Source organism: Talpa occidentalis, unplaced genomic scaffold (genome assembly GCF_014898055.3).
Source record: "Talpa occidentalis isolate TD23 unplaced genomic scaffold, MPIMG_talOcc4v2.1 talOcc4.2, whole genome shotgun sequence".
Lineage (NCBI taxonomy): Eukaryota > Metazoa > Chordata > Mammalia > Eulipotyphla > Talpidae > Talpa > Talpa occidentalis.
The window spans coordinates 30,434,643-30,446,117 of record NW_023602073.1 but is presented as its reverse complement, the minus strand read 5'-3'; the positions used below and the strand labels follow the sequence as shown (position 1 = coordinate 30,446,117).

Genomic DNA, 11,475 nt, shown 5'->3' with positions numbered 1-11,475 from the left:
TATATGGAACCACAAAAAACCTCGAATAGCCAAAGCCCTACTGATGAAAACAAAGGAGAAAGGAGGCATCACACTTCCAAACTTCAACCTATACTACAAAGCCATAATAATTAAAAAAAATTGGTATTGGAACAAAAACAGACACACAGACCAATGGAACTGAATAGAGAGCCCAGAAATAAAGCCACACTTTCACGAACAACTAATCTTTGACAAAGGAGCAAAGAATATGCAATGGAACACGGACAGTTTGTTCAATAAATGGTGCTGGGAAAACTGGACCTCCACATGTAAAAAAATGAAACTAGACCACTACCTCTCACTCTGCACAAAAATCAACTCAAAATAGATAAAAGAACTGGACATAAGATCTGAAATCATAAAATATATAGAAGAAAATATAGGTAAAACACTGCAAGAAATACATCTCAGAAATATCTTTGAAGACTCATCACTCAAAGCAGTGATAGTGAAAACAAAGATAAACACCTGGGATTACATCAAACTGAAAAGCTTCTGTACAGCCAAAGAGACATTAACCAAAATAGGGAGACACCCCAGTGATTGGGAAAACATCTTTGCACTCCATTCAACTGATAAGGGACTGATCACAAATTTATACAAAGAACTCACACGGCTCAACAAAAACAAAAAAAATTAACAATCCGGTCAAGAAACAGACAGAAGAACTTAAAAGACATTTCTGCAAAGAGGAAATGCAAATGGCCAACAGGCACATGAAAAAACATTCAACATCCCTTATAATCAAGGAAATGCAAATCAAATCCACACTGACATACCACCTTACACCAGTTAGAATGGCACATATCAAAAAAACAACCAACAACATCTGTTGGCGAGGATGTGGTAAAAAGGGAACTACCCTGCTGGTGGGAGTGCAAACTGGTCCAACCACTATGGAAAGCTGTCTGGAGTTTCCTCAGTCTACTAAAAATGGAGCTACCATACAACCCGGAAATTCCACTACCAGGGAATCTACCCAAAGGAAACAAAAACATTGATTCAAAAGAACACCTGTACACCTATGTTTATTGCAGCACTATTTACAATGGGTAAAACCAGAAACAACCCAAATGCCCAAAAACAGATGACTGGATCAAGAAGATGTGGTATATACATTAAATGGAATATTATTCAGCAATCAAAAAAAGATAAACTCATGCCATTTGCAGCAATGTGGATGGAGCTAGAAGGAATTACGCTCAGTGAAATAAGACAGAAGGAAAAAGGAAAATATAGGATGGTTTTACTTATAACAGGAATATAGGGGAGCCTAATAAGACATCAGTGTAAAAAAATAATAGCAATACAAAAGACAACAAAACAAAAACAAACAATTATAAATCAGAGACATACTGCAGGAGAGGAGAAGGAAGAGGCATCAGAGGGAAGGAGGGAGGTGCACAGGGGACTGTGGTGATGGTGCACAGGTGCCTTGGGGAAGGAAATTCTGTGGAGACTCAAACTGAAGGGATGGGGGGAAGCAAATCAACTGGACACTTACCCATCTCCCATGGGCCCTTGGCAGCAGACACTTTGCTAGGCGGCAAGGTGGGATGTGGCAACTGAGGGAGCAGTTGGCTCTGAAAGGTCTGGAGCCTGGAGGGGTGGCCTTTGAGACTGATTTGTAGAGGTGGGCAGTGTTCATCCCCGTGGAGAGTGGGGGACATGGGAGTCCCAGGCAGACAGTGGGTGCAGGAGATGATCAGGATCCGGAGCCCAGAGAGCGCTTGGCAAGAAGGTAAGGTGCCTGGGGTGCCCTGGGCTGGAAGATGACCTCGTCCCGATGTGGAAGGGGACACCGAGCTCTGGGTCTCCAACTGCATTGGGTGGCATCTCATTGTTTCTTCTGTCTGTCCAGTCCCATCAGAACATGGAGGTGACCGGCTCGCTCCAAATGGAGCAGCACACCAAGAGCGAGCTGGCCACGAAACTCGGCCAGCTGCGGGAGAAGCTGACAGAGCTAAAGGAGCTGGTAAGTCCTGTGCCAGCTGGGAAGGGCTCGGAGGCCTCTGGGAGGGAGGTCCTTAGGCCAGGACATAAGTAGCTCCAACTCAGGGCTGGGGGGCACTGGTGACCCTGCAGTCCTGCCAGGTCCGTGACCACCTGTGCCCAGGGTCTGACATGGAGTGGTGGGTTCCCCGGGACTGCAGGTCACCTGCCCTGCTGGAGGTTGAGCCACTAGGGGAGAGACGAGGAGACGTGGAGACATCCTGGTTCCAGACTTGGCTCCAGGGTTGCGCTTCACTGAATGGGGCTGAGCCTCAGCATCCTTCACTTCAGAGAGCACTGGAAAGCAGTTCTGCTGCAGTTGAAGGAAGGGGCCCGGGCAGGTGGCAAAGTCCCACAGTGCCTGTCCCCCCCCATTTGTGGGTGCAGATCTGGGAGTTGCCTCAGTGGTCTCCACTCTGTTGCTCCACCACAAGTCCGTTGAGACAGTTGCTGCTCAGAACTGCCCTTTTCTGCATGCTTCCTGGGTTATGGCAGGACCAATCAGGTGGAAGCTATGAGCTGATTGGTGCTAAGTGGTCCAGTCAGCCAAGGATGAAAATGGTCCAGGGCCTCCCTGGTGGCCTAGGGGTTAAATCTCGGCACCCATCATCACTACTGCCTGAGTTTGATCCCTGGCTGGGATCTGCCCCACAGGGCACAGCAGACCTCTCCTGCCTTGCCGGCTGCTCCCCTCCCCAGTGTGTTTCAGTCAGTCTGTCTGTTCTGCTCACTCTACACCTCTGGCCAATACCCCAGTTATTCTGCACAAAAAAAGAAAAATGGTCCAATCAGACTTGATGTTGGGACACCCTGAAGAGTGATATAAGCCAGGGTTAGAGGGAGCTTAGGGCTCTGTTCCAACCTCCAAAGAAAGAAGGGGAAGACTCTGTTCCTGGCCTCTGAAGAAAGGAGGGCCAGAAGCTGAAAGAAGACAAGCAGCATCCAGTAGCCAACCTCTGTGGGAGGAAGAGAGGATGAAGACCTCTGTCAGAGACTGGGCCTCCAGTCCTGTGCCTGACATCACCGGAAAGGAGCACCAAAGGCTCCGGGCCTCATGTCTGAAAGAGCTGTTTGTTGTTGGTGTTGTCCAGCAACTCACAAAGAACGTTTTAACACTTTGTGTCTCTGACATCAGCTGGGATCCCAACTGAAAAGGGTAGTCACAGGGCATGAATGGGATGCCAGGATAGGCCGCAGTGGCACCCACCTGCCCAGGCTCTAAGACAAGAGAGCTGCCAAAATGCCCCAAAGCCAAAACCAAAGGCTGGAGCAATACAGACCCCATACGATAGGGGCCTACAGGTTAGAGCCTATGGAAGGATAGTGCCCGGTAGGGGACTCATCACTGTGGTTCTCAACCATGTGCACAATTGCAAGAGACTTCAGCCTCTGTAAACAACCACCTTGGGGTTTATTTTACAAATGGGAAATGGAGCTTACTGTAGCCACAAGTGGTGTCTACCTCAGCCAGGTACTGTCCACCAGAAGTACAAGTAGGGTTCCAATCCCCTGTCACCAGGAGTGCTGAGCAGCACTGGTCAGTAGTGATGGTCACTACTGGTCTCCCTGAGGTAGTGTCTAGCAGAGGCAGCTGGGTTCCAGTGACAATTTGGAGGCCAACTGCCACCTGCCCTCAACCCACCCCGCGTCCTCCCTGCAGGTGGAGGAGAAATATCAAGAGGCTCAGGAGCTGCAGCAGCAGCGGAACCGGTACCTTACTCACCTTCAGCAGTACATGGCCGCCTACCAGCAGCTTGTGGCCACCTACCAGCAGCTGGCCAACGAGAAGGACGTCCTGCAGAAGCCGGTGCTGCTTAACACCCAGCTTGGCGACTGGATGCAGCACGAAGAAGAGCAGGGCAAGATGGAGGTCGAGTTGGCCCACCAAGAGCTGCTGGAAACACAAGTGGGGCAGTTGGAGTGCCAGACACCCTGTGGCCGCCCGAGCAGGAAGACCTGCGAGCAGCATCCCTTCTCACTCTTTCCTGCCGGCCCCACTGAACCTCATGGCTTGGACTGGAGAAGTGAGTGGGACTCCAGCAGAGGAGGGGTTTGCAAGAGTGGAAGCCACCCTTAGGACAACTTGGATCCTTCTCCTTTGGGGACTTGCTGGTGCAGGGTTGCACAGAGAGGAGGGGGCAGAGCTTGCTGGCTTTCAGGGATGCTTCAGAACCCAGGTGTTCTTTGAGGCCCTCTGTCTGCCCCCCAACAATAAATGGACTGAGCAGTGAGGAGGAGGAGGAAGAGGAGAACAAGGGTCCCCTGCCAAAGCTAAGCATCCCTGACGACCTAGACAGCCGCGAGGCCATGGTGAGCTCGGCCCCAGAGCCCCTTCCCTGCCCCACCTTCCCCCTCCCACCCTTCTCTTTGGTTTCCCTCCCTTTGATTAAACTTCCCCCCACCTCTGCTGGGGACCAGTGGGCAGACACCAACACCATCCTCGAATCTCAGGTGTGCCCACAGAGGCCCTGAGAGGTGTGCCTCCCAGCCCCCTGCCCGACCCTCAGGGACACCCTGTTCCTCTGGCCCACAGATGACATTTTGTAACGCGGCCTTGGCCAGTGCTGAGGAAGAACGGCGCGGCTACGCGGGCAGCTCAAGGAGCAAAAGATGCTCTGCCAGTTCCTGGCTCAGCAGACAGCTCCATGGGACCAGGATCCTGAGAAGATGGAGGCCCCAGCCCCCGCCACCTGGGGGGAGAGTGTGCCTGGGGAGACCCACCAGGCCCTTCAGGGAGCCATGGAGAAACTGCAGGTGAGTGTGTGTAAGGCAGGAAGGAATGGCCACAGGGCAGGTTTTCTGATCCAGCAGACCAGGTACAGGAGAAGTGAGTCCTGGAAGCCTCAGTGACTTTTGCAGGCTTTTATTGGGATTTACCGGATACATGGCAGGCAGGGGTGCTGGGTGGGTCAGGAGGCAGACAGGCCTCCCAGCCCCCAGCAAGTCTTCACTCTTTCTGGGCTCTCCGGTGTTCTCTGGTGGTCTCTGCTGCTCTGCTGTCTTGGTTCTGCTTCTGCTTCTCTGCTGCTGCTGGCGTCCCCGTGACGCCGCCCTTAAAAGCCCAGTCTTGGGCCTCACCAGTGGCGCAGCGGTTGAGCACTGGGTTCCGAATCTGCCTGCAGCCTCCGCAGGGCTGGTTCGATCCCCGGCTGCTCCCCGGCCACCAGAGGAGGGTCCTGCATGGCGCACAGACCTCTCCTGCCGCCCGCTGCTCCCCTCAGCAGTGTACTTCGGTCCTTCTGCCTACTCTGCTCCCTGCTCTGGCTCTGGTGAATTCTCTCACCCTCCCGCGCTTCTGACTGTACCCAGTGTTTACATGAATAAATAAATAGGTAAATCTTTAAAAAAAAAAAGAGAGAGAGAGAAAGAGAGACTGACTTCACAAAGTTCATTTTAAATAAATAAATAAATAAAAGCCCAGTCTTAGCCCAGGTGAATCCCATCTACCTATACCCACATCAGGCATGCATTTGGGACCACAGGGTTCCGTCATCCATCCTAATGTAGGGAGGGCAGAAAAGCCTGATACGTTTACCTGCCAGACAGTCTATACGAGTTATACACACGTTTCTCTTGGCGAATATGAACACTGCAGCCATGGCCCACAAAAACAAATGAAATATATCACAATGAAATATAACAGAACACAAATAAGCCCAGGCAGGGGACCAACCTAGTGGCAAAAGACTATTGGCACCAGTACGTGATCCACCACTTCAGCTGCCGAAGGCACTGCTCATGCGAGAGAGGGAACCACTCAGGCATCTGCCGTTACAGGCCAGGAGCCCTCAGGCCTCCCGGCCCCCTCCAGCTGGGGTCTCGGCCACAAGCCACACACCGCATCCACCCCCAGGATGCACTCACTCTTGGGTTGGCAATTCTGTACTCTTTGGGGGTAATCGCCCAACCCTCAGGGTTTCTGTCTGCGGTCACTCCAACACTCGGCTTTCATAGCCACCAATGCGACACGCAGGCCCCTGCACTCAGGCCAGCCCACTGCACAAGCACATGGGTCAGGGATCCGTGGATGCAAGTCCACATGCGGCCTCTCTTGGGACCCTCTTTGGCTGTGGGCTCCACCACAAGCCACGTTCCCTGCCCGTCCCCAAAGACGGGTTCCTCAGCTCCTCACCCTCACTCAGCAATGAACAGGGCAACACCCACAGGTGATTTTAAGAGACTCACTGGCCTTCTTTAGCTTACACAGTGCTTAACAGCCACTCAGGGCTTCCCGAACTTAGCACCAGCTTTTTGCCTTCTCAGTTGGCTTTTTCTCCTCTGCCTGGATGCTGGGCAATACACTGGCTGCTTTTGGCCACCAAGGCCCACTGGCCACCCCCAGATTCCCATCTCCCGGGGGTGTACAATCCCATCCTCCCCCAGGGCCCCCAAAACATATCAAACTTGCCAAGGTCCTCCGCCTTCTGGCGGGATTGTTAGTCCATTAGTTCAAGTTCATCGGCTTTTCCCTTTGTCCACACTGGGGAGCTCTGAGTCGTGGTCCTTTCTCCCCCGATGATTCTTGCTGCCTAGGCGGGGATTGTTGGCTGGTCCTCTCGGGCATCTCCTCCTCCAGGCGAGGTCTCATCCCGCAGCTCCCGGACCTTTTCCATCCCCTGTGCCGCCATGACACGTCCAGCGCTGTCACAGGAAAACACTGTCTGCTGCTCCTCAGTCCCTCCCGGTCTTCGGAGGGCTCCATACCGTCTGCATGGAGCACCTTGCTGACTTACGCCAATTGTAAGGCAGGAAGGAATGGACACGGGGCAGGTTTTCTGATCCAGCAGACCGGGTCCAGGAGAAGAGAGTCCTGGAAGCCTCAGTGGCTTTTGCAGGCTTTTATTGGGATTTACCAGGTACATGGCAAGTAGGGTGCTGGGGGGCCGGGAGGCTGACAGGCCTCCCAGCCCCCAGCAAGTCTTCACTCTTTCTGGGCTCTCCCGTGTTCTCTGTTGGTCTCTGCTGCTCTGCTGTCTTGGTTCTGCTTCCGCTTCTCTGCTGCTGCTGGCGTCCCCGTGACGCCACCCTTAAAAGCCCATCTTAGCCCAGGTGAATCCCATCTACATATGCCCACACCCTACTCCAGGTGCCCGCATCAGGCATGCATTCAGACCGCAGGGTTCCGTCTTCTATCCAAATGGCGGGAGGGCAGAAAAGCCTGATAGTTTTTTCTTACCCTACAGTGTGGTTCTCCGGAGGGCTGGGCGGGCCGGATGCTGGGCAGGCCGGCACTGCTGAGCCCCTGAGCCCACTGTCTGGCTGCAGGGTCACTTTACCAAGCTCATTCAGGAGAAAGTGGGCTTACAGGACTGGATGGAGGAGCTGAAGCATCGATGTATCTAGATGTCTGGAGAGACTGACACCATCGGTGAGTGGGGAGGCCTGTGCCCCGCAGCTGGGGTGTTATGCAGAGGCTGGGGAGACCCCAGCAGCTGAGCTGTTTACGCACCCTCCCCCTAGGACAATACATCGCTCTCTACCAGACCCAGAAAGCAGTGATGAGGAAGAAGCACCGAGAGAAGGAGGAGTCCATAAGCCAGCTGGCCCAGAGCAAAGAGGAGATGAAGGTAGTCAGAGCTCTGGCTCCGTGGTGGTGCAGCTGGGGTCAGGGCGGGCTTCTGAGCGTCTCTGCTTCCAGGTGAAGCTGTTAGAGCTGCAAGAACTGGTTTTGTGGCTGGTGGAGGTGCACAACGAATGGCGGGTGAAGCTCTGAGCCCCTGCCCAGAACCCTGCTGCTGAGCCCACTAGCGCATGCCTAGCCCCCAAGGAGCTTGGCGCTGTCAGCGGCCAAGGTGAGGAAAGCCCCGCACGGGCATCTAGGCAGAAGGAGCACACTGCCCCAGGCACACAGCATCCTGTCTCTGTCTCTCTAAAGCACAGAGTCAGGTGAGCCTCGTCCATGACGTGTAGCCAACCCAGGGCAAGGCCCAGCTGGGCCTGACTCCCCTCGAGAACACCTCTGTGCAGCAGATCATTCAGCTGCTTCAAGAAATGCAGAACCCCCAGGAAGTCATCACCATTGGAAACAGCCCGTGTATTCCCTTCTTCTACCAGGCTGATGACAACAAGGTGAAGATAATGGTGGTCTAGGCCACCGGCATGGGGCCGGGGGCTCTGCCCCCACCTGGCCCTCACCAACCCATCCCTATTCCCCAAGCTTTCCCCCCCTGTCCTTTGGCTCTCCTTCCCAGTCATCCTTATATGCCTCGGCTTAAAAAAGGGGTACAACAACTCCCCTATCTAATAGGGGGAAACAGGTGCAGACCCTAGCCTCTTAGGTCAGGGCTGTGTCTTAATCTCTGGGCTAATCATACTTCCAGAGACAAGGAGCTAGAAACATCCAACTAGTTATTTAGGGGGCTCCCTTCTACAACGTAGGGGCTCCTTGATGACCAATTGAATCCTTACCAGGCCTTCCTGCAGAGGGCCTAGGTTGTATCAGGCAATTTGGAGCCACGTGCCCCCGCCCCACACTACCCCAACCATGTGGAATGGGGCAGCATTTTGAAGGCCCGGCATGGGGGCTAAGTCCAGACAGAGATACCAGCTGGGGCAGGTGGGCACCTACACCTGTCTAGAGTGTAGCCAAGAGATAGCAGTGAGACCACCCAGATCCACAAAGGGGTGGCCTCCCCTGCTCCCTTTTGAAATTTCCCCACGGGCCTTTGCATTCAATTTTTTTTTTTTTATTTTTTGTTGGACTCAGTAATTGTTTTGATTTTTCTTTATTTTTTTCTTTTTACTTTTTGTTGCACCCAATTATTTTGGAGGTGATCCCTAACTGCAGAGGGGAGGCCTCTCCTACTACCTAGCAAAAGTCCCCATGGGAATGTGTGCCCGATTATTTTGTAGGCACCCACCTATTAAGGGGGGGCTCTGCTCACTACACAAGTCTTGCGGCTTGAGGTTACCCTGTCCCCCTCACAAAAGTCCTGCGGGCATGAGGGCACCACAATCCTCAAAGGGGTGTCCTCCCCTGTCCCCACTCACAAAAGGCCCGCGGGCATGAGGCCACCCCAATGTGCAAAGTGGTGGCCTCCTCCTTCCCCCCTCACAAAAGGCCCATGGGCATGAGGCCACCCCAATCCACAGAGGAGTGGCCTCTCCCATCCCGCCCCTCACAAAAGACCCGCGGGCATGAGGACAACCCAATTCTCAAAGGGGTGGCTTACCCTGTCCCCACTCCCAAAAGACCCGTGGGCATGAGGCCACCCCAATGCACAAAGGGGTGGCTTCCCCCCGTGCCCCCTCCCAAAAGTCCCGCAGGCATGAGGCCTCCCCGACCCGCAAAAGGGTGGCCTCCCCTTCCCTCCTCTCAAATGTCCTGCAGGTATGAAGCCACCGCAGTCCACAAGGGGTGGCCTCCACTTGCTGTCTTTACAAAAGTCCCGTGGGCCTCTGTGCCTGATTATCTTGGAGGCCACCCCGGATTTGCACAGAGGTGGCCTTCACTGCTTCTTTAATAAAAAGTCCCCATAGAGGGGATGCATGGCTTACTCAGACAATTTGGGGGTACACACTCCCCCAACCCTGTGGAAAATTGGGCTTGGCCAGAAGCTGGGCCGGGGTGGCTGGTGGAGGCCAGGCGGAAGATGCATGGGCGCCCCGCGGTGTACATACTGTGCTGGGACATGTGTACATGGGGCTGAGACGGCCCCTGTATCACAGCGGAGGCTACGGTGGCCCCTGGGAGAGGAGGTTTCTATGAATCAGTTGACATCGAGGAAACTTATTTATAGATCGCCCAGGACAGAGGAAGGAGGCAAGGCCAGGGAGTGGTTCCTGGTGTTTCACTTTTGTTTCTGAATAAACCAAACTCACCACGTGGTCGGGCCCTGGGATCTGGGCTCAGGGGCTGCGCTGGGTGTGGGTCCTGCCAGCAGAGGGCAGGCTTCGGGGTGCGAGGTGCGCACTGCGGCTGCCTGTCAGGGCATCCAACCCCGCTCAGCTCTCAGGCCCTACAGGTGCCATCCCACTGCGTGCCACCCCGGGAGGGCCAGCTCCTGCTCTGATGACCAAGACTGGGAAACCTGGTCTACTTTTATGGGAGGAAAGCAGGGTGCCAGCTCCCCAGAGTACTGGCTTCCAGCCTAGGCATTTCTCCTCTCACCCTGTTCCTCTGGGGCTCCCACCAGGCCCCATGAGTCCTCCAGGCTGGCACTCTACCCCTGGTGGCCACAGCAGGGTTCAGATGAAGACCAGCTAACATCCAGATGCCTTCCAGGGCAGCCCGGGAAGGACTGGGGCATCCCAGGCACCCCTGCGCCCCCATGCTTAAACCTTCCCCTACTCCTGAACGCCACAGAACACAACCAGCACACAACACGTTGCTCCCCATTGTTCAGAAATGGGTTTCATTCTCAGCCAAGAGACAGCAGGACTGGTCGCGGCCAGAAGCACACAGCTGCCGGGACAGCACCCCCATGCTTGGGGAAGGGGCCAAAGAGAAGTTTTATTATTTCTTTTTTTAAAAAAAGGGAAAGAGTCAGAACCCTGTACCCTCCCCCACCCACTGAGTAGGCTCTCTCCGACCAACGGAAAGGAGGGAAAAAAACTGCAAGAACCTACTACAGATCAAGTGGGACACTGAGTAGAGAGGAACTATTTCAGGCACCGCACCCCACAAATGGGAACTGTGGAGAACGGTGAAGAAATCACCACAGAGGTGATCGAGCGGCTCCGGGCGCCATCAGAGGAAGACAAGGATTCCATGGTGACCTACAAATAGTCTAAGGCCAGCCGAGAACCACTTGGAAAAAGCAAAGGTCAGCAAGAACAGGTCTCTGGTGCCACCTCATGACCAGAACAAAATCACCAACTAACTGATTCCCTGTTGGAACTAAGTAAATACAGAGGGAGGGAACTGTAAGGGACAGTGCCCAGCAACACAGCATCAACACTCTGGTGGCGTGTTGTCCCCAGTGCTAGTCTCAGTCTGGTGAACAGTTTCCGACACCCCTAAAGGAGCACTCCAAAGAGATGGAAGCCACCCTTAGGACAACTTGGATCCTTCTCCTTTGGGGACTTGCTGGCGCAGGGTTGCACAGAGAGGAGGGGGCAGAGCTTGCTGGCTTTCAGGGCTGCTTCAGAACCCAGGGGTTCTCTGAGCCCCTCTGGCTGCCCCCCAACAGTAAATGGACTGAACAGTGAAGAGGAGGAGGAAGAGGAGGACAAGGGTCCCCTGACAAAACTAAGCATCCCGGACGATCTAGACAGCTGCGAGGCCATGGTGAGCTCAGCCCTGGGGCCCCACCTTCCCCCTCCCACCAGCACACCCTTCTTCTTGGTTCCCCTCCCTTTGATTAAGCTTTCACCCACCTCTGCTGGGAGCTAGTGGGTAGACACCAACGCCATCCTCGAATCTCAGGTGTGCCCACGGAGGCCCTGAGAGGTGTGCCTCCCAACCTCCTGCCGGGCCCACAGGGGCACCCTGCACCTCTGGCCCACAGGTGGCATTTTGTA

At 54.3% G+C, this 11,475-nt stretch overlaps 1 pseudogene; it reads left to right on the top strand.

The window, feature by feature from the left end:
• Positions 1-312: 312 nt before the first annotated feature.
• On the top strand, positions 313-8,103 carry LOC119251144 (golgin subfamily A member 2-like; annotated as a pseudogene).
• Positions 8,104-11,475: the final 3,372 nt, after the last annotated feature.